We start from the raw sequence: 22,041 nt of genomic DNA on the forward strand, positions 1-22,041 counted from the left end.
CGGCTGCAATGGGGTTAAATCTCAATATAATTAATTGAACATGGTGTCAGTTTTGCCGACAGATAAAACTTACGTCACTCTTTTACACAATTTTATTACATAATTTTTATTATATGCATATATATTATAACTACATAAATTTTTAATTATTTTAAAATTTTAATATTATAATAGAATTTGTGTAGTTGTAACATATATCATATTTATAAAATCGTATAAAAAAATAATATAAGTGTAACATTACTCAAAACTAATAAAATTATATAAGGAGAGAATTCATATTCAAAGTCGAGACCTCGAAAAAGCCTATTAGGATCAAATATTAAGTTTATTTCTCTGAAAAATAATATAATCATTGATGATAGTGTATCAAATTTATACATTAAATAACATAATAAAATCTTGACTATTTATTAATTTTAATTTAATATTAATCAATAATCAAGATTTTATCACGTTATTTAAGATATAAATTTGATACACTATCATCGGTGACGCCTAACAGTACCCTAAATTTTTTACTTCTAAGAGGGGGAGAACGACATGTTCCCAGCCAAGGTTGGGCGAGACGACCCTGTCCGAGTTTCAAAATGACCCTTCCCATCCACCGTCACATTTCGTTGGGAAAATCCGTTCTGAATAAGGATAGGATGGTCAATTTATATAAAACGCAAAAATCGAAATTTTAAAATTAAAATCTCGGTCAGTGTAACTTCGCCTGAATAGTTGCCATGTGTCCCACTAAAATTGAGTTACAAAAAAGAACAGGTTCCTTTTCTTTTCGTTCTCCTGAAGCTTAAGCAGTTAGGGTTGGTGATTGGCGACTGGTGACGATGACGACAGAGAAAAAAAGGGTTGAAAGCAGCGGCTAGCTACTGTTTACGACGACGAATGAGGAAAAAAAGGGTTGGAAGCGGTGACCAGCGACTGCTTACGACGATGACTGAGAAAAAAAATACTCGGGAAGGACAAGTGAAGGAACACTGGCGACAATGGATCATTGAAGGCTATTTGCGACCGAAGGAAGCGGCAAAACTAACTCATATTTAACCATGTTTCATTCATCCCAAAACCACCACCACGTATGTGTTGCTGTTTCGCAATCATTACTGTCCTCAAACGAATTGAAATTTTGTTGGGTTGTCACTTTAGCAAATCCCACGTTCACCTAACTGGGAAATATTTAATTTTTATTTAGTTGTAATATCCGTAAAATTGTATTTAAGAAAATAAGATAAAGTAGGGTGCGTTTGGATCATAAATATTTTATGATAAGAGATGTTACAGTAAAACCTCTTTATTGTGATACTCTATATAGGAATAAACTTACATAGTCATAAAAATTATATTTCCAATTTGTAATAGTTATAATAAGAATAACTCCCCTTGTAATAAGTTTATAATTTTTCTAATTCTTGTTTTAGGAATAAGTTGCCTCCACTATTAATATTATCTGTATATTGCAAAAATATATATGTATGTTACATTATGTTTAAGATGAATAAAATATTATCTAAATTGTTTGGGCAATAATTTATGTTTTATATGTTACTTACATGAACATTTTCTTGTTAAAACCAAAATATGTCTAGCTTCTTAAGTTGTCTAGCTTCTTTTTTTTTTTTTTTTTTTTTGTGCTATGGTTTTTAGCTAATTCTCAAATATAGAGGGGTTGGGCTAATAGTTATTTGATAGATATTTGAGAACAATTGTGTCCGAAATAGTATTTAATTAAGGGCAAAATCAGATTACCTAATAATCTTTTAATAATAGCCTTAGGGGAGGTATCGATTACCCCAACCTTATCAATAGTAAACACTATTTGTTATTACTTGCAAACCAAAAACTAGAATCTTACAAAGTAAACGAAGATTACTTTCGTTATCTTATATGCCTCTAATCCAAACGCACTCGTAAGAGCCAATAACATCAATGATTAATAAAATTTTTATTCAGAATAATGTGATATACTCTACATTAATAAACTTACTAAAATCATTGCATTAGTAAATGCATTTCCATAGCATTAGTTTCAAAAAATTAAACATTACCAATTAATTTACTATTTATAACTTAAATATGAAATGGTTGATCAAACTATAATCAACACCATCTTAATCATTGGTGTTGATTATCATTACCATCGTTGACCGACATTGATCACCGTTAACCGATGTTTTGATTGGTGTTGACTAGTGTTTGATGGTGTTGTATCCCCGTGGCCAATGTTGATCGGTGTATAGACTACTGTTTTTGTCTTTCGTTGCATATTGACCATTAACCCGATTAACTTTTGAACTTCTTATTTTTTTTAAATGTAATGAATTGGGCTCTGTTACAGAGTATGTGTTGGGTTCTTGCTTTCTACTCTTTAACTAACATAACTACCTTGGAACCCCAGCACGGTAACATTACTTGCAAAACAATTATGGTTGGGTTGAGCCCATGAATTCTACATTTCACCCAACTACAAATTTATCATAATAACTTTACAAATGAGTTTAATTATTTGAGACGAGTTATAATTAGGCTACTGAAGTATTAGGCTTTTCTCTCTCTACTCATAAATCAATATTAAGCCAAAAAGCTCACCAAACTCTCACAATCACACTAACATAAGTTTCTTACAAGTTACAAGCTTATATATATATATATATATTTTTATGAAGAGACACAGAGAGATTGAGTTAATTGTTGAAGATATGTGTGGTGGTGGGCAGCAGTTGTGGTGGTGGGAATGTTGGAGGGAGAAGAAGAAGTGAAATATGATAGAAGATCTCTCATTATTAATGGCCAAAGAAAAATTATCTTTTCAGGTTCTATTCACTATCCCCGTAGACTCCTCAGGTAATCCTTCTTCTTTTTGCATCCTTCTACTCCATTGTTGCTTAAATATACTCCATTAATTTCTATCATGCAAGTCTTGTTCTCTAACTACCAGAATATAATCTCCCAATTCCCATTCGTGTCAGTTAGCTGCTTCCTTTCATAAATGTGTATCAATATTTTCATTCTTTATAGTCGACTACCTTGTGCATAATAACCTATCTAACCATTCTATTACCATTAAAACATAAGTAGACAATAAATGCATTTGAAGATAACATTTTGCAGTCTTTGTTATGACAGAAATTTTTTATATAATTTTTGTGTTTAGGTGTTACTTAGCACCTAATTTTGGTCATAATTTTTAACAGTTAATTCTTTTGTTTTCAAAAAAAAAAAAAAAAAAAAAAAAAAAAAAACAACAAGAGCACGCTTTAATTGTAATATTCACGGGTGGGAGTCGGTATCAGAGCAGCTGCATTTTCAACTCAATACTGATGCTCACAATCACATGCTTCTCAAAACTTTTTATTTATTTATTTATTATTATTTTCTTGTGTGAGATAATTACATCACCCTCTAGGTTTTGCTTCTAGTATTGTTTACATCTTGTATTTTAAATTATTAGGATAACCCCTTCTAAGCGTTAACTTATATAGGGACATAAGGATAATTCAACATGTAATTCACTTGTCTTTATATAAAAGATGTTGTTTTAGAGTTGTTAGTTTGAGAGGGAGATTTCCTAGCGAGAACAAAAAATCTCTCTTTCTTGTGTTGGTTTGGATTATCAAAATACATTAGGAATTGAACCTCAAATCACTAAACTTTTTTTTTTTTTTTTTTTTTTTTCGAATAGTTAAGTTAGCCCATATCACTGTCCACTTTCATTTTGAATAATTCAAAACATACAGCAGCTTTGTTTGCACATGGACATTGTCACGAGCTCTATTGAATTTTCTGTGGCAGCTTTAATGAATTTTGTTTTCATTCCTTTTATATTTTAGCATAACAGTCTGATTCCAATATTTTGATGGATTATGATGTGGCCAGCATTGATAGGCAAAGCCCAAGAGGAGGACTGGCAATTCAAACTTATGTGTTTTGGAACCTTCACGAGCCACAACCTGGCGAGTTTATTTTTTATTTTATATATTAATTAACCCATCAACTCCCCTTTTTCTCTTTTAACTTATTCATATTACTATCTATAGTATGATTTCAGTGGAAGATATGACTTGTGTTAATTCATCAAGGAAGTTCAAGAACAAGGTCTTTACGTTTGTCCAGAATTGGACCCTTCATTGAGAGGAATGGACTTATGGGTAACAAAGCAAATATAAATTCACTAATATTTATTACACAATACACAAAAATTAATTATTTAGGGTTAATGAAAGTTGTAATAATATGTGAATGTGATGATATCAGGGGGTTTCCATTCTGGTTGCATGATGTGCCTGACATTGTTTACCGATCTGATAATGAGCCATTCAAGGTTTGCCTCCCTGCCTTTCCCCTCTTAACTTAACATCAATTTCGCTGTCTCTCATTATTTTCAATATCATCAATGCATACCCATTCATCTCTCAATATATAATTTCACTTTTCACAAACTAATTTACATATTTAAAAATATATTTCTCACATGCTATCGAGGTATTTTAAGGCATTAGAGGATTTTCAATAACTATAATGAGTTTTCTAATAATTTTGCTGGAGATAACAGCAAGGATCTCTTGGAGCAGTATGCTATTTTCCTTTTTGAGTTTCGAAATTCTGTTTGTTTCGGTGATTTAAATTCCACTTTGCATAATAATTTTGCAGTTTTACATAAAACTTTACCACCAAAATAGTGAACTTGATGAAGGCAAGGGTTTATATGCTTCACAAGGAGGCCCTATTATACTCTACAGGTAAAAAAAAAATGAAGTTCAGTGGATTTTAAAATCATTCAAAACTTTCTATCATTGCAAAATCTGAAAACTAACATGTCATATAGATTGAGAATGAATATCAAAATATTGAAGCAGCTTTTGGTGAAAAGGACCTTCATATGTTCACTGGGCACAAACATGGGATGGCGAGCTTCAAACTGGAGTGCCATGGTGATGTGCAAGCAAATGATGCTCCTGACCCAGTGTTGGTTCTTTTTCCTTTATCATCACTAGCAAACCATGTACAACCAAGCAATTTATTATGCAATTACCTCACTGTGTATGTGTTTAATGAGTTTGTGATTGCTCACAACATGCACAAATCTGCAAAACGGATGAATGTGGAGAAACTTATTGCGGGCCCACCTCACACATCATTGATTTGTGACAGTATGACTCTTTTTTATTTTCCAAACTTATAATTCTTATGATCTGCACAAAAAAAAAAAAAAAAAAAAAAAAAAAAAAAAAAAAAAGAAAAGAAAAAGGGTACAGATAGAAGAAAAAAATTGATATATAAGAAACGATTAATATCACATCACAAAGTTATTTTCTTCTTTACTACTACGAAGCTAGAGGTGTATTTTGCAGTATAATAAGACTTGTAACTGCCATTTTGATATATACAGAAACACAATATTTGATATGTGAAAATAAACTATATAGATGAATTAGAATCAAAACAGTATCAATATGCAATGTCACAAAGCTAACTGATGCCTTTTCCTTTTGAAGCTATCAAGTATATGGAGGAGAACCATATATAAGATCTGCTGAAGACATAGCGTTTCATGTCATCCTTTTTATTGCAAAAAATGGAAGCTACATAAACTATTACATGGTATGAGTCTGAAATACAATCTATCTTCTCTAGTTTAACAAAGTTTACCATTCCGCATCACAACATTGTATAAGCTCCTTCAGATGCAATCAAAACTTAAACTGAAAAAATACTTCAAAAAGTTTCAACCATATTGATAAGATTATAATTTGTAACATTCTACTTCCAATCTAGTACCATGGGAACCAATTTCGGGAGAACAGCATCGGCATACGTCATAAAACTTACTAGTCAAGCTCCTTATGAATACAATGTAATTATCTATTTATCATGACTATGATCTGATTTGCTTAAACACATAACAAATTCAATACCTTCAACAAATGCAGGCTTAACGAGGCAACCCAAATGGGGACATCTTAAGGAGCTGCATGCTGCAATTAAGTTATGTTCTACACCTTTACTGCAAGGAGTGCAAACTAATATCTCTATAGGCCACCTTCAGAGGTGTAGTTCAATCATTTTTATTGCTTTTCTTAATTTAATTCTTTCAAAATACAACAATTGTAACGATTATCAATCTGTTAAAACTTAGGCCTATGTTTATCAAGAAGCAGCTGGAGGATGTGTTGCATTTCTTGTCAACAACGACGGAAGAATAATGCCATTATACAATTTCGAATGTCTCATATCAATTGCTTCCGAAATCCATAAGTTTTTATCTGATTGTGAAAATGTAATCTTCAACACTGCCAAGGTAAGTCAGAAGCTAAATGCAACTAATTATTTGTCATGATATATGCATTTGTGTTCACAAACATCCATAAATGCATAATAAATGGCTGCTTATGAAGCATTTCCTTAAAGCAAATGCCATTTTTACACCCAATTCAATAAGACATAACTCAAAACCATCATGCATGACTAAAAGGCATTGTTTTCCTTTTCTAATATGTGTATGTAGATCATCATAAACAACAATTTAATGAAATCTTATCAAAAGACTTTAGAGATTTTAAAGAAACTAAATTAAGTTCTTATGGTAGATAAGGTTATTGTTCACTAGATAATGCTGTAATAGGTAAATACAGAGTACAATGAGAGAACTACGACCAGAAGTCAAACATTCGATGATGTAAACGGATGGAAGAATTCAAAGACAGCACTCCAAACTTTTTAGATGCTCCACTCAAATCAGACACCCTATTAGAGCACATGAACACAACCAAAGACAAATCTGATTATCTCTGGTGTACTTTCAGGTAAATTCATTTCTGTTAAAACAGTATGCCACACACAAGAAAACTCAAATGGTACAGAGATTTTTTAAACATCCATTTATGGTAACAGCTTTCACCCAATTCCTCTTGCACTGAACCAGTACTTCATGTGAGTCCCTCGGACATGTTGCACATGCTTTTGTCAACAACATATACAGGTAAGTTACATCATTGCAGTGAAACTAAAGATTCTAACTCTGTTCACTTATACTTTCTATGTATTTTCTTAGTCATTCACATCAGCTGAGACACATTTTCAGGGCTGCACATGGAAGTCATGATGTTAAGGGATTTACCTTGGAAATTCCAATCGAGTTAATTGATGGGATGAACAATATTTCCATACTCATGTGATGGTTGGGTTGCCGGTATAATTTATGCTGCACTTTGTAAGTTTCTTATCACTATATTGATGATCAGACATGAACTTGACAGGTTTTGTTTTATATGTACTATATCAAGGATTCAGGAGCTTTTCTTGAGACAAGGTTTGCTGGCTTAAGAGAAGTAGAAATACAATGCACTGAAAAGGTTTGTATAATTTCACTAATTATACCTGGGGATATCAGGTAACTTTCTACTTAAAATGCTTAAGGAGTACTTATCTCATAAACTATTTCACAAGCATGTTTGATTCACAAAAGAGCATAACAACAACTCTCCATTTATACTGGATAATACAGGTTGGGCTATTGGGGGAGAAGTTACAGATATACAAAAACCAAAATCTGGAAATGCTGAGTGGAGTAAATTTAATCTCTCCAGCAAACAACCACTGACTTGGTACAAGGTAGAATTGATGTCTAATAGCATTAAAATTTAGCAATATCTTTTTAAATGATATAGACTCTTGATATATTTAATAATCTGAGCAGACTGTATTTGATGCACCTATGGGAAGTGATCCAATTGCCTTAGACCTCAGCACAATGGGAAAGGTGAAGCTTGGGTGAATGGACAAAGCATTGGCCGTTACTGGGTTTCATTCCAAACTTCTAAAGGAAATTCTTCGCAAACTTTGTAAGTTCCCTCAGCCTTTATATATTCTACGTATAGACATAACAACACAAAAATCACTAGTACTTGAGTCTAGTGTAAGCTGACACACTTGATACATTAAATAAAGGCAGCACAAAAAGAAAAAGAAAAAAAATTACCAGGAAGGTCCCATGGATTGAACTTGTAGAGATCAAGCTCAGCAATAATAGGCACAGCAATAGGCAAGCCGCCGCATTTTCTACACAAATAGTGATAAACTAACTCTTCATCAGTTGGGTGGAATCTAAACCCAGGTGGTAAAACAAGCTCTGAAGATCCGTTCATCTTCCTGCAATCGAACAAATATTTATTTTCTTTGCTTCTTCTCTTTCGTTCTTTCTTTCTTCTTCTCTGAAACTCTGGACGATGACCAACCATCAATTTGAAAGGCGTGGTTATATAGGAGATGTTTAACACAACACAAGAATGGTAATTTAGTCACGTGGGGATGGCGGGCCCCTGTGCGATGGGTTAATTGAAAGAAAACGTGGAGAGGGTGAAGATAAAAAGAAGAGGAACAAGAACCTCTACCATTTTCTTTTTCACAGCAAAGCTGACCGCAGCCTTTGGAAAGTGGCCACGTGTCTTCGGTTTGATTAGGCGTGGGTGTCCCACTTTGCCTTCTTCTGTCACTGCTTCCGTCACAAACTTTGTCTGTTTCTGTTGCTTAACGTCTTTTGGTTACCGCTGACTGTCGTCGTTTAGTCTTGGGTCAACACGTGATCCTCTGCATTTAGCTCTACGCTCTACTTTCTGTGGTTCCAATAATGGTCTGCCGCGTTGCTCTTATTATCCATTGAGACGAATGAAGATATCAGTAAAAGGATAAGAATTGACTTTTTGTGTCATGTCGAATTATTCAACTCAACTATTCAATATTCATCTTTTGACGCATTATATAATATTTTTAATTGAATTATAAAAAATTACTGTAATTGCGTTGGAGTTGAAAATGCAAAAGGAGGTTACTTGGATAACAAGAAATACGTCATGTTCAAAGGGATACACGTGATTAAAAAACGTCATCAATTGAGATGCGACTAAATGCATCGCATGAACTGAGTTTGGGTGGGCCATGCTTGTTTCCTCTTTGACGTGGGCCGTGACACTTTTTTTCGTTTTATTTATTTATTTATTTATTTTGTAAATATGCACTACTAGTAGAAGAATACACTGTGTTTTTGAATTGAAGTGTGTTTTAATAAGTTGTTAGATCAAAATAAGATTTGTAAAATATAATTGATCAGATGTGTTGTCTCGACTCCCGTAGTCCATTATGGAATGTTGACCGAATAAGAAATAGGCTGGGGGAACTAAAAGGGTGGTGACGTGGGGCATGAGGTATTTCATATTTAGAATTGGATAAGCATGGGGAAGGAAGTTCCTTTTAGTAATTAGTAGTGAAGGATTTATGTGGACAACAATGTCCCCATGTTTTGTCAAACTGCGCCGACAACAAATTGCTGCCTTATGTTTATTTTCTTCTCTTTTAGTTACATAGAGATGGACTTTATATTAAATTATCTTTTTAGATTCAGATTGATTTAATAAGAATGATAATATTGTTGATCTAACCCTATCTTTTACACGAGGAAGTGTTCTGGGCCCTACCCCTATGTAATTATATTATAGTCACGTGAGCAACGAATTCAATTCAATTTGGCAAATGGGATGAATTTGGATTGGACTGTCAAAAAGGCAAAGACTTATTACATAATTGGTGGGTAATTAAAATAAACAATTTACCTCTTGTACATATCTCGACTCCTGAAAACGCAAGTTGAGATTTTATAAATAATATTAATAGTGTGGCCGCCGTCGTTTTAATGTCCAGTTAATGGTATAAAATCATAAAGGTCAGGATCACATAAAACAACAAACAAGTTGAAATAATAAAATAAAAAGTAAAGAGTCCAAGTGAAATGAACTCAAGGAGGGCTCAGGGTGTCACTGTTGTTATGGTTTTCTAGGAAGCTTCTTATTATTAATGGTTCATGCTTCATAAACAGCTGTCAACCTTGACTTCAACATAGGGACATGCCAAACATCTTGGCTTGGATGCCTGCATCAATCACAATCAGGGCCTATTTATAAAGCTTAACAAAGTAAAGGTGCCCAATTTTCAAATAGTTAAACATTTATGTTCTCCAAAATTTTGTGGGCCTACTGGCCGACGCCCCTTACATCTGACAAGATCTTAGGTTGGGTATTTGTTTTTAAACAACTAGCCCTAGCTCTGGTTTTTGTCGGCCCGGCCTGACTCACCGGGCTTTGAGCTCTGTTTTAAACCAGAATTGGGATTGGCCAACCCTTTTTCTGCCATCCAATTGCAACTAGTACTAAGATTTTGTTTAGGTTATATTTTAAAAACAATATTTATTAATTTAGGTAATAACTTTTTTCTTTAAAAAAATAAAACCTAATTCTTGTAGAAGAGGAGTTCAACGTCATTTCATCTTCACTATTTCAAAAATATTTTAGGGTTTATGATGTAGAAAAGGAAATAGAAAATTTAAATTAGTAGCAAAAGATTTCGTCTATATGGATTGTGTATAAAATACATTTGTGTCTTATTTAGTAATTTTCATATAGTATAAAATTGTATTTAAGAAGAATAAGATAAAAGGTAGGGTGCGTTTGGATCATATAATATTTTATGATAGAGAGATGTTACAGTAAAACCTCTTTATTGTGATACTCTATATAGGAATAAACTGTACATAGTCATAAAAAATTATATTTCCAATTTGTAATAGTTATAAATAAGAATAAACTCCACCTTGTAATAAGTTATAATTTTTCTAATTCTTGTTTTAAGGAAAGTTGCCTCCACATAGTAATAATTATCTGTATATTGCAAAAAAATATATGGTATGTTACATTAAATGTTTAAGATGAAATAAAATATTTATCTGAAATTGTTTGGGACAATAATTTATGTTTTATAGTTACTTAGCATGAACATTTTCTTGTTAAAACCAAAATATGTCTAGCTTCTTAAGTTGTCTAGCTTCTTTTTTTTTTTTTTTTTTTTTTGTTGGCCTATGGGGTTTTAGATAAATTCGCAAATATAGAGGGGTTGGGCTAATAGTTATTTGATCGTTATTTGAGAACAATTGTGTCCGAAATAGTATTTAATTAAGGGCAAAATCAGATTACCTAATAATCTTTTAATAATAGCCTTAGGGGAGGGTATCAGATTACCCCAACCTTATCAATAGTAAACACTATTTGTTATTACTTGCAAACCAAAAACTAGAATCTTACAAAGTAAACGAAGATTACTTTCGTTATCTTATATGCCTCTAATCCAAACGCACTCGTAAGAGCCAATAACATCAATGATTAATAAAATATTTTATTCAGAATAATGTGATATACTCTACATTAAATAAAACTTACTAAAATCATTGCATTAGTAAATGCAATGTTCCATAGCATTAGTTTCAAAAAATTAAACATTACCAATTAATTTACTATTTATAACTTAAATATGAAATGGTTGATCAAACTATAATCAACACCAATCATTAATCATTGGTGTTGATTATCATTACCATCGTTGACCGACATTGATCACCGTTAACCGATGTTTGATTGGTGTTGACTAGTGTTTGATGGTGTTGATCCCCGTTGGCCAATGTTGATCGGTGTTAGACTACTGTTTTGTCTTTCGTTGATCATATTGACCATTAACCCGATTAACTTTTGAACTTCTTATTTTTTTTAAATGTAATGAATTGGGCTCTGTTACAGAGTATGTGTTGGGTTCTTGCTTTCTACTCTTTAACTAACATAACTAACTTGGAACCCCAGGCACGGTAACATTACTTGCAAAACAATTATGGGTTGGGTTGAGCCCATGAATTCTACATTTCACCAACTACAAATTTATCATAATAACTTTACAAATGAGTTTAATTATTTGAGACGAGTTATAATATAGAGCTACTGATAGTATTAGGCTTTTCTCTCTACTCATTTTAGCCAAAAAGCTCACCAAACTCTCACAATCACACTAACATAAGTTCTTACAAGTTACAAGCTTATATATATATATATATATATATATATACACATTTTTTTTTTTTTTTTATGAGAGAGACAACAGAGAGATTGAGTTAATTGTTGAAGATATGTGGTGGTGGTGGGCAGCAGTTGTGGTGGTGGGAATAGTTGGAGGAGGAGAAGAAGAAGTGAAATATGATAGAAGATCTCTCATTATTAATGGCCAAAGAAAAATTCTCTTTTCAGGTTCTATTCACTATCCCCGTAGTACTCCTCAGGTAATCCTTCTTCTTTTTGCATAACCTTTCTACTCCATTGTTGCTTAAATAATGTCCAATCATATAATACTCCATTAATTTCTATCATGCAAGTCTTGTTCTCTAACTACCAGAATATATAATCTCCAAATTCCCATTCTGTCTGTTAGCTGCTTCCTTTCATAAATGTGTATCAATATTTTCATTCTTTTATAGTCGACTACCTTGTGCATAATAACCTATCTAACCATTCTATTACCATTAAAACATAAGTAGACAATAAATGCATTTGAAGATAACATTTTGCAGTCTTGTTATGACAGAAATTTTAATATAAATTTTGTGTTTAGGTGTTAATTAGCACCTAATTTTTGGGCTCAGAATTTTGGTCATAATTTTTAACAGTTAATTCTTTTGTTTTCAAAAAAAAAAAAAAAAAAAGAGCATGCTTTAATCATAATATTCACGGGCAGCTGCATTTTCAACTCAATACTGATGCTCACAATCACATGCTTCTCAAAACTTTTTATTTATTTATTTATTATTATTTTCTTGTGTGAGATAATTACATCACCCTCTAGGTTTTGCTTCTAGTATTGTTTACATCTTGTATTTTAAATTATTAGGATAATCCCTTCTAAGCGTTAACTTATATAGGGACATAATGGATAATTCAACATGTAATTCACTTGTCTTTATATAAAAGATGTTNGTTTTGAAGGAGTCGATTAGTTTGTTTCGTAATTCAGACAAATTGAGTTTTGAATTTGGTTTGATTGATAAATTTTAAGGAATTTTGGGGGTGTAACTATCATAATTGAAAACTATTAGAGGTGAAACTGCAAAAACTAAAACCTAGAGAGAGAAAAAATAAGTACCCGCAGGTCCACTTGTACCTGTATAGGGTAGGGTAGGGTAGGGTATAGGCCTAATTTTTTGGACCCGTATAACTCGACCCGTACCCGTGATGACCAAACCCCAACCTGGCCCACCCACCCGTTTTGCCAGGTCTACATGCCCACCCTTTTCCCTTCCAATGTGAGATCCTGATATTTCACCACGCTTTTGCAAGCAACGTCTACAACGGCCTCTTTAACCCTTGGGTGACTATGCAGATCCCCTTTCCCTTGGGCCTCTATGCCCTTTCTTAGGGTAGCAGCCCGAGCCCAAAGTCAACTTGCCATGGGTTAGCCTGCCACATAGGCAACGTCCACATTGGTGCAAAATCATACTATGATACCAATTGATAGAAACCCACTCTAATAACTCAACAATTGGGCTGGGCCATGGGTCTTTCATAGGTTTAGGTAAAACTCTCATTAGAAAACCGGCTTGCCAAAGGAGGGTGCCTAAGCCTTTTATAACCCACATGCCCACCATTTTCCCTTCTAATGTGGGATCCTAACAGTTTTGTTGTGTTTTGTATATAGTGTGATGTGAATTGTGTCTCAGAATTGGTTTTGGGGCACAATATAGGGATTATAGACATCCATTTGGGCGAATTAAAGTGGGTATTGCATATTGTGGAGGAATTTGGCTTGAATTTATGGTTTACATTTGTAACTTTGCCGTGTGGTTCAATTTTTGTAACAAGTGTTCGTGCAAATGGTTGATATTGCTGACTTACAAGAGGCAGTTGGTTCTAGATTTTCTTCGCGGGAGTTGATCTTTTGGGGATGTTTATAAAGCATAAGTGTTTTTATTGAGATTGTGATGGATACCGACTTTGAAAATGACACACACTCTCTACCTTCTCTCACACACAACAGCTCAAACACACACAACAATCCAAATAACAGTCAAGCCAAGCAATAAACTAAGAAGAATAGACAGAACAATCAACAAAAAATGAAGATAATGTTGATATTCAATGAAACAGTAAAATCAAACAAAGCCAAAAGAACAATTGGACTTCGAGGGCCAGAACCTCCTAGACAACACACACATAAATTTCAGAATACCCTATACACACTCACGTCCCTCTTTTATTCCTGACACTCTCAGATTTTACTAACCAACTCTGCCACTTGTTAACCTTAGTAATTACCCTTTTTACCCCTTTCTTTTATACCATTGAGACATCTTGGGTCCATCATTACCCTCCCCAAGAAGTGTCACCTTGTCCTCAAGATGGAAGAAAGGAAACTGGTGACAAATAGAGTCATAGCTCCTCTAAGTGTTATCCTAAGGTAGTAAGGTTTTTCCCCTTTATTAGAACCTCGTAGCTGCCATTCAACAACTGACACTTTTAGAGAGCTTGTTCAGGTTCCACATTGAGTACCAAGTTGCTGTCAAATCTGTAAGGAATTGAGTTGCCACAGGGTGGAAAGACACTTTCTTGAGTTGGGACACATGAAAGACATTGTGGATACAGGCTGTGATGGGTAATTGCAAGTGGTAAGCTACAAGACTGACTTTTTCAATAATTTGGAAGGGTCCATAGAACCAAGGACTGAGTTTTTCTTTGATTCAGCGAGCCAAGGACCTAAGGCAGTACGGTTGTAGCTTTAGGTACACTAAATCCCCTATTTCATAGTGAATTTCCCTCATCTTTCCATTAGCATACATTTTCATGGCATTCTGAGCCTTAGCTAAATTGGTTTTTAGCTTGTCCAGAATTAGGTTACATTCCGTTAGTTGTTCATCAATTGCCTCAACCATAGAACTATGTTTAGCATGCATAAGGAGCAATGGTGGATCATGACCATAAAGGGCTCGAAAAGGTGTCATTCCTGAAGACTGATTGTAGGTAGTTTTAAACTAGAATTTGCACAGCTCAACCATTTAGGCCACTGACGTGGTTGCTGTCACACAAAACACCTTAAGTAAGTTTCAAGGCACCTATTCATAACCTATGTTTGCCCATCTGATTGCGGATGATAAGCTGTACTTATATGCAAGTGAGTCTTGAATTGTTTAAACATTTTCCCCCAAAAAACTCTCATGAAAACCTTATCACGATTTGATATGATAGTGCGAGGTAAACCATGTAATTTCACAATCTCATTGATGAATAAGGTAGTTATCTCTTTGGTTGCAAACATATTTAACCTTGTTTCATTCATCCCAAACCACCACCACGTATGTGTTGCTGTTTCGCAATCATTACTGTCCTCAAACGAGTTGAAATTTTGTTGGGTTGTCACTTTAGCAAATCCCACGTTCACGTAACTGAGAAATATTTAATTTTTATTTAGTTGTAATATCCGGTTTGCTTGTGAGTGTAAAATTTCTTTGTGTAATGTGTGGTTAATTTTTTTTTTTTTCTATTTTATTGGGATCCTTGGATTGTTTTTTGATTTGAGTTTTTGATAGGAACCCACTCCAGTAACTCAACAATTGGGCTAGATTATATGTCTTTTATGGGCTTGGGTAAAACTTTTTTTGAAAAATCGATTTGCCAAGGGAGGGTGTTTAAGCTTTTTATAACCCACATGCCCATAGACCTGGCAAAACGGGTCCAGACCCCGGGTCGACCCGTATCCAAATAAAAAATATAGGATGCGGGTCTAATATATTAGACCCATTTTTTTAAACTCGTACTCGGCCTGACCCATATTATTAATGGGTTATATGGGTAAACCCGCGAGTATCCACAGGTACCTTTTTTTTGTTAAAAGAAAACAGGATTTCAAATGAAATCCCTAACTCTAAAACAAATTAACAATTCTCTCGACTCTCAATCTCTCATCATACTCATTCATTCTCTCAACTCTCAATCTCTCATCCGTCATCCCAGTCCCATCGTCACGGCGTCGCCATCTCTGAACTCCTCTCTCTCACAGACTACGTCGTCGGCTCGTCATCTCCTCTCTCTCACCTCGTCGGGCGTCAGCTCGTCATCTCCTCTCTCTCTCTGTCGCAAGACTCACGGCTCTCCTCCCTACCATTGCAGTCGCAAATCGGTGAGTTGGGTTTCTTAAATTTGTGTGTTGGGTTTCTAATCTAACTGTATATAGTCTAGCTAATTTCGGATTCTCCGTTATAGACAATCTGAATGTTTAGCTAATAAACTCAGGTACTTTCTTTTCTTGATCCTTCGTAGTTAACTTGTTTTTCTTATTTGAGATTTTTAAGATTTAGCTTGTTCGATTGACCTCTATTTTTGAAAAGAAATAAACTGAATGTCTATAGTTTTGTTGATTTCAGATTCTTCATTTTTTGAAAGAGATAATTTGAATGTGTTTAGGTTTCCGTGATTTCAGATTCTTCAAGATTTAGCTCGTTTTGCTTATTTATGTTTTTATTTCATTTTTGAAAGAGATTATTTCAACTTGAGGTTGTCAATTTGTCATTATTGTAGGTTTAGGGTTTAATTAGCCGAGTTTGAATGTTTATGGAAATTTAGTTTTGAATTTGGTTGTGTGGAAGTCAGTATCGATAAATTGTTTGTTTATGAGGAGAATTTGAGTTTTGAAGGAGTCGATTAGTTTGTTTCGTAATTCAGACAAATTGAGTTTTGAATTTGGTTTGATTGATAAATTTTAAGGAATTTTGGGGGTGTAACTATCATAATTGAAAACTATTAGAGGTGAAACTGCAAAAACTAAAACCTAGAGAGAGAAAAAATAAGTACCCGCAGGTCCACTTGTACCTGTATAGGGTAGGGTAGGGTAGGGTATAGGCCTAATTTTTTGGACCCGTATAACTCGACCCGTACCCGTGATGACCAAACCCCAACCTGGCCCACCCACCCGTTTTGCCAGGTCTACATGCCCACCCTTTTCCCTTCCAATGTGAGATCCTGATATTTCACCACGCTTTTGCAAGCAACGTCTACAACGGCCTCTTTAACCCTTGGGTGACTATGCAGATCCCCTTTCCCTTGGGCCTCTATGCCCTTTCTTAGGGTAGCAGCCCGAGCCCAAAGTCAACTTGCCATGGGTTAGCCTGCCACATAGGCAACGTCCACATTGGTGCAAAATCATACTATGATACCAATTGATAGAAACCCACTCTAATAACTCAACAATTGGGCTGGGCCATGGGTCTTTCATAGGTTTAGGTAAAACTCTCATTAGAAAACCGGCTTGCCAAAGGAGGGTGCCTAAGCCTTTTATAACCCACATGCCCACCATTTTCCCTTCTAATGTGGGATCCTAACAGTTTTGTTGTGTTTTGTATATAGTGTGATGTGAATTGTGTCTCAGAATTGGTTTTGGGGCACAATATAGGGATTATAGACATCCATTTGGGCGAATTAAAGTGGGTATTGCATATTGTGGAGGAATTTGGCTTGAATTTATGGTTTACATTTGTAACTTTGCCGTGTGGTTCAATTTTTGTAACAAGTGTTCGTGCAAATGGTTGATATTGCTGACTTACAAGAGGCAGTTGGTTCTAGATTTTCTTCGCGGGAGTTGATCTTTTGGGGATGTTTATAAAGCATAAGTGTTTTTATTGAGATTGTGATGGATACCGACTTTGAAAATGACACACACTCTCTACCTTCTCTCACACACAACAGCTCAAACACACACAACAATCCAAATAACAGTCAAGCCAAGCAATAAACTAAGAAGAATAGACAGAACAATCAACAAAAAATGAAGATAATGTTGATATTCAATGAAACAGTAAAATCAAACAAAGCCAAAAGAACAATTGGACTTCGAGGGCCAGAACCTCCTAGACAACACACACATAAATTTCAGAATACCCTATACACACTCACGTCCCTCTTTTATTCCTGACACTCTCAGATTTTACTAACCAACTCTGCCACTTGTTAACCTTAGTAATTACCCTTTTTACCCCTTTCTTTTATACCATTGAGACATCTTGGGTCCATCATTACCCTCCCCAAGAAGTGTCACCTTGTCCTCAAGATGGAAGAAAGGAAACTGGTGACAAATAGAGTCATAGCTCCTCTAAGTGTTATCCTAAGGTAGTAAGGTTTTTCCCCTTTATTAGAACCTCGTAGCTGCCATTCAACAACTGACACTTTTAGAGAGCTTGTTCAGGTTCCACATTGAGTACCAAGTTGCTGTCAAATCTGTAAGGAATTGAGTTGCCACAGGGTGGAAAGACACTTTCTTGAGTTGGGACACATGAAAGAATCTGGGTTTTTGATAGGAGTTGGGCCATATGCCTTGGGCTTGAGTAAACCTCTATTTGGAAAACTGACTTGTTAAGGGAGGGTGTCTAAGCCCTTTATAACCCACCTACCCAGAAATCTGGTAAAACGGGTCCAGACCGACGGGTCGACCCATATCCAGATAAAAAATGCAAGGTGCGAATTTAATATATTAGACCCGTTTTTTTAAACTCGTATCCGGCCCAACCTGTATTATTAGCGGGTTATACGGGTAAACCCGTAGGTACCCCGTTTTTGTTAAAAGAAAACGGGATTACAAATGAAATCCCTAACTCTAAAACAAATTAACAATTCTCTCAGACTCTCAATCTCTCATCATACTCATTCATTCTCTCAACTCTTAATCTCTGATCCGTCATCCCAGTCCCACCTTCGCAGCATCGCCATCTCTGAACTCCTCTCTCTCACAGACCACGTCGTCAGCTCGTCATCTCCTCTCTCTCTCCGTCGCAAGACTCGCGGCTCCCCTCTCCACCATTGCAGTCGTAGATCGGTGAGTTGGGTTTCTTAAATTTGTGGGTTGGGTTTCTAATATGACTGTATATAGTCTAGCTAATTTCGGATTCTCCGTTATAGACAATCTGAATGTTTAGCTAATAATCTCAGGTACTCTATTTTCTTGATCCTTCGTAATTAACCGGTTTTGCTTATTTGAGATTTTCAAGTTTAGCTTGTTCGATTTACCTCTATTTTAGAAAAGAAATAAACCGAATGTCTATAGTTTTGTTGATTTCAGATTCTTCATTTTTTGAAAGAGATAATTTGAATGTGGTTAGCTTTCCGTGATTTCAGATTCTTCAAGATTTAACTCGTTCTGTTTATTTATGTTTTTATTTCATTTTTGAAAGAGATTATTTGAACTTGTGGTTGTCAATTTGTCATTGTTGTAGGTTTAGGGTTTAATTAGCCGAGTTTGAATGTTTATGGAAATTTAGTTTTGAATTTGGTTGTGTGGAAGTCAATATCGATAAATTGTTTGTTTATGAGGAGAATTTGAGTTTTGAAGGAGTCGATTAGTTTGTTTAGGAATTCAGACAAATTGAGTTTTGAATTTGGTTTGATTGATAAATTTTAAGGAATTTTGGGGGTGTAACTGTCATAATTGAAAATAATTAGGGGCAAAACTGCAAAAACTAAAACCTGGAGAGAGAAAAAATGGGTACTCGCCGGTCCACTTGTACCTGCATAGGGTAGGGTAGGGTATGGGCCTAATTTTTTGGACCCGTATAACTCGACCCGTACCCGTGATGACCAGACCCCAACCTGACGCACCCACTCATTTTGCCAGGTCTACATGCCCACCATTTTCCCTTCCAATGTGGGATCCTGACATTCCACCACGCTTCTGCAAGCAACGTCCACGTCGGCCTCTTTACCCCTTCGGTGACTATGCATATCCCTTTTCCTTCGAGCCTCTATGCCCTTTCTTAGGGTAGCAGCCTGAGCCCAAAGTCAACTTACCACGTGTTAGCCTGCCACATAGGCAACATCCACATTGGCGTAGAATCATACTATGATACCAATTGATAGAAACTCACTCCAATAACTCAACAATTGGGCTAGGCTATGAGTCTTTCATGGGCTTGGGTAAAACCCTCATTAGAAAATCAGTTTGCCAAGGGAGGGTGCCTAAGCCTTTTATAACCCATATGCCCACCATTTTCCCTTCCAATGTGGGATCCTAACAGTTTTGTTATGTTTTGTATATAGTGTGATGTGAATTGTGTTTAAGGATTGGTTTTGGGGCACAATATAAGGATTATAGACACCCATTTGGGCGAATTAAAGTGGGTATTGCATATTGTGGAGGAATTTGGCTTGAATTTACGGTTTACATAGGCATGGCAATGTTCCCAGAATTCCAGGGACTCGTCCCGCCCCGCCCCATATCCTCAGTTTTTTAGGGGATAGGGGCGGGGGTGGGGGGTGTATTAATCCCCGTCCTCGAGGATGGAATGGGGGTGGGTGATGCCTTTCCCCCGCCTCGCCCCACCCCACCCCGCCTCGTATATAATATATAATATATAAAATTAAAAATGATATATATATACTTTTCACCTAATTATACAATTTTCCTACCTATATAAACTCATATTTTCCCAATTTCCCCCACCCTAAACAATTGAACAAGAACAAACCCTAACCCATGTTGATGTATAATTAATTATGTTTAAACGATTAATTTAAAAGTTTGTTATGTGGATGAGAATTACCTATTGTGTTTGGTAATGCTCAAATTAATTTATGTTTATATAAAATTAACGGGGTGAGGACAGGCCTCCAACATTCCCTTTTGGGCTGGGGAAGGGGAATTCCTGTCATCCCCATAACGGGGATGGGGCGGGGGTGGGGAGTGATTTTGAGAGCGGGGATGGGTATGGTGGATGAGATCCCCGCCTCGCTCTATTGCCATGCCTAGGTTTACATTTGTAACTTTGTCGTGTGGTTCGATTTTTGTAACAAGTGTTCGTGCAAATGGTTGATATTGCTGGCTTACAAGAGGCAGTTGGTTTTAGATTTTCTTCGCAGGAGTTGATAGGGAGATGATCTTTTGGGGATGTCTATAAAGCATAAGTGTTTTTATTGAGACTGTGATGGATACCGGCTTTGAAAATGACACACACTCACCACCTTCACTCACACACAACAGCTTAAACACACACATCAATCCAAATAACAGTCAAGCCAAGCAATAAACTAAGAATAATAGACAGAACAGTCAACAGAAAATGAAGATAATGTTGATATTTAATGAAACAGTAAAATAAAAAAAAGCCAAAAGAACAATTGGACTTCGAGTGCCAGAACCTCCTAGACAACACACGCATAAATTTCAGAATACCTTATACACACTCACGTCCCTCTTTTATTCCTGACACTCTCAGATTCTGCTAACCAACTTTGCCAATTGTTAACCTTAGTAATTGCCCTTTTTACCCCTTTCTTTTATACCATTAAGACACCTTGGGTCCATCATTACCCTCCCCAAGAAGTGTCACCTTGTCCTTAAGATGGAAGGAAGGAAACTGGTGACAAATAGAGTCATAGTCCCCCAAGTGTTATCCTGAGGTAGTAAGGTTTTTTCCTTTATAGAACCTCGTAGCTGCCATTCAACAACTGACACTTTTAGAGAGCTTGTCAGGTTCACATTGAGTACCAAGTTGCTGTCAATCTGTAAGGAATTGAGTTGCCACAGGGTGGAAAGACACTTTCTGAGTTGGGACACATGAAAGACATTGTGGATACAGGCTGTGATGGGTAATTGCAAGTGGTAAGCTACAAGACTGACTTTTTCAATAATTTGGAAGGGTCCATAGAACCAAGGACTGAGTTTTTCTTTGATTCAGCGCAGCAAGGACCTAAGCAGTACGGTTGTAGCTTTAGGTACACTAAATCCCCTATTTCACAGTGAATTTCCCTCCATCTTTCATTAGCATACATTTCATGGCATTCTGAGCCTTAGCTAAATTGGTTTTTAGCTTGTCCAGAATTAGGTTACATTCCGTTAGTTGTTCATCAATTGCCTCAACATAGAACTATGTTTAGCATGCATAAGGAGCAATGGTGGATCATGACCATAAAGGGCTCGAAAGGTGTCATTCCTGAAGACTGATTGTAGGTAGTTTTTAAACTAGAATTTGCACAGCTCAACCATTTAGGCCACTGACGTGGTTGCTGTCACACAAAACACCTTAAGTAAGGTTCAAGTCACCTATTCACAACCTCTGTTTGCCCATCTAATTGCGGATGATAAGCTGTACTTATATGCAAGTGAGTCTGAATTGTGTTAAACATTTTCCCCCAAAAAACTCTCATG

The 22,041-nt window shown here is 35.6% G+C and overlaps 1 pseudogene; it reads left to right on the top strand.

The window, feature by feature from the left end:
* Positions 1-2,737: 2,737 nt before the first annotated feature.
* On the top strand, positions 2,738-7,911 carry LOC116127715 (annotated as a pseudogene).
* The last annotated feature ends 14,130 nt before the right edge of the window (positions 7,912-22,041 follow it).

This window comes from Pistacia vera, unplaced genomic scaffold (assembly GCF_008641045.1).
Source record: "Pistacia vera cultivar Batoury unplaced genomic scaffold, PisVer_v2 Contig105, whole genome shotgun sequence".
Taxonomy (NCBI): domain Eukaryota; kingdom Viridiplantae; phylum Streptophyta; class Magnoliopsida; order Sapindales; family Anacardiaceae; genus Pistacia; species Pistacia vera.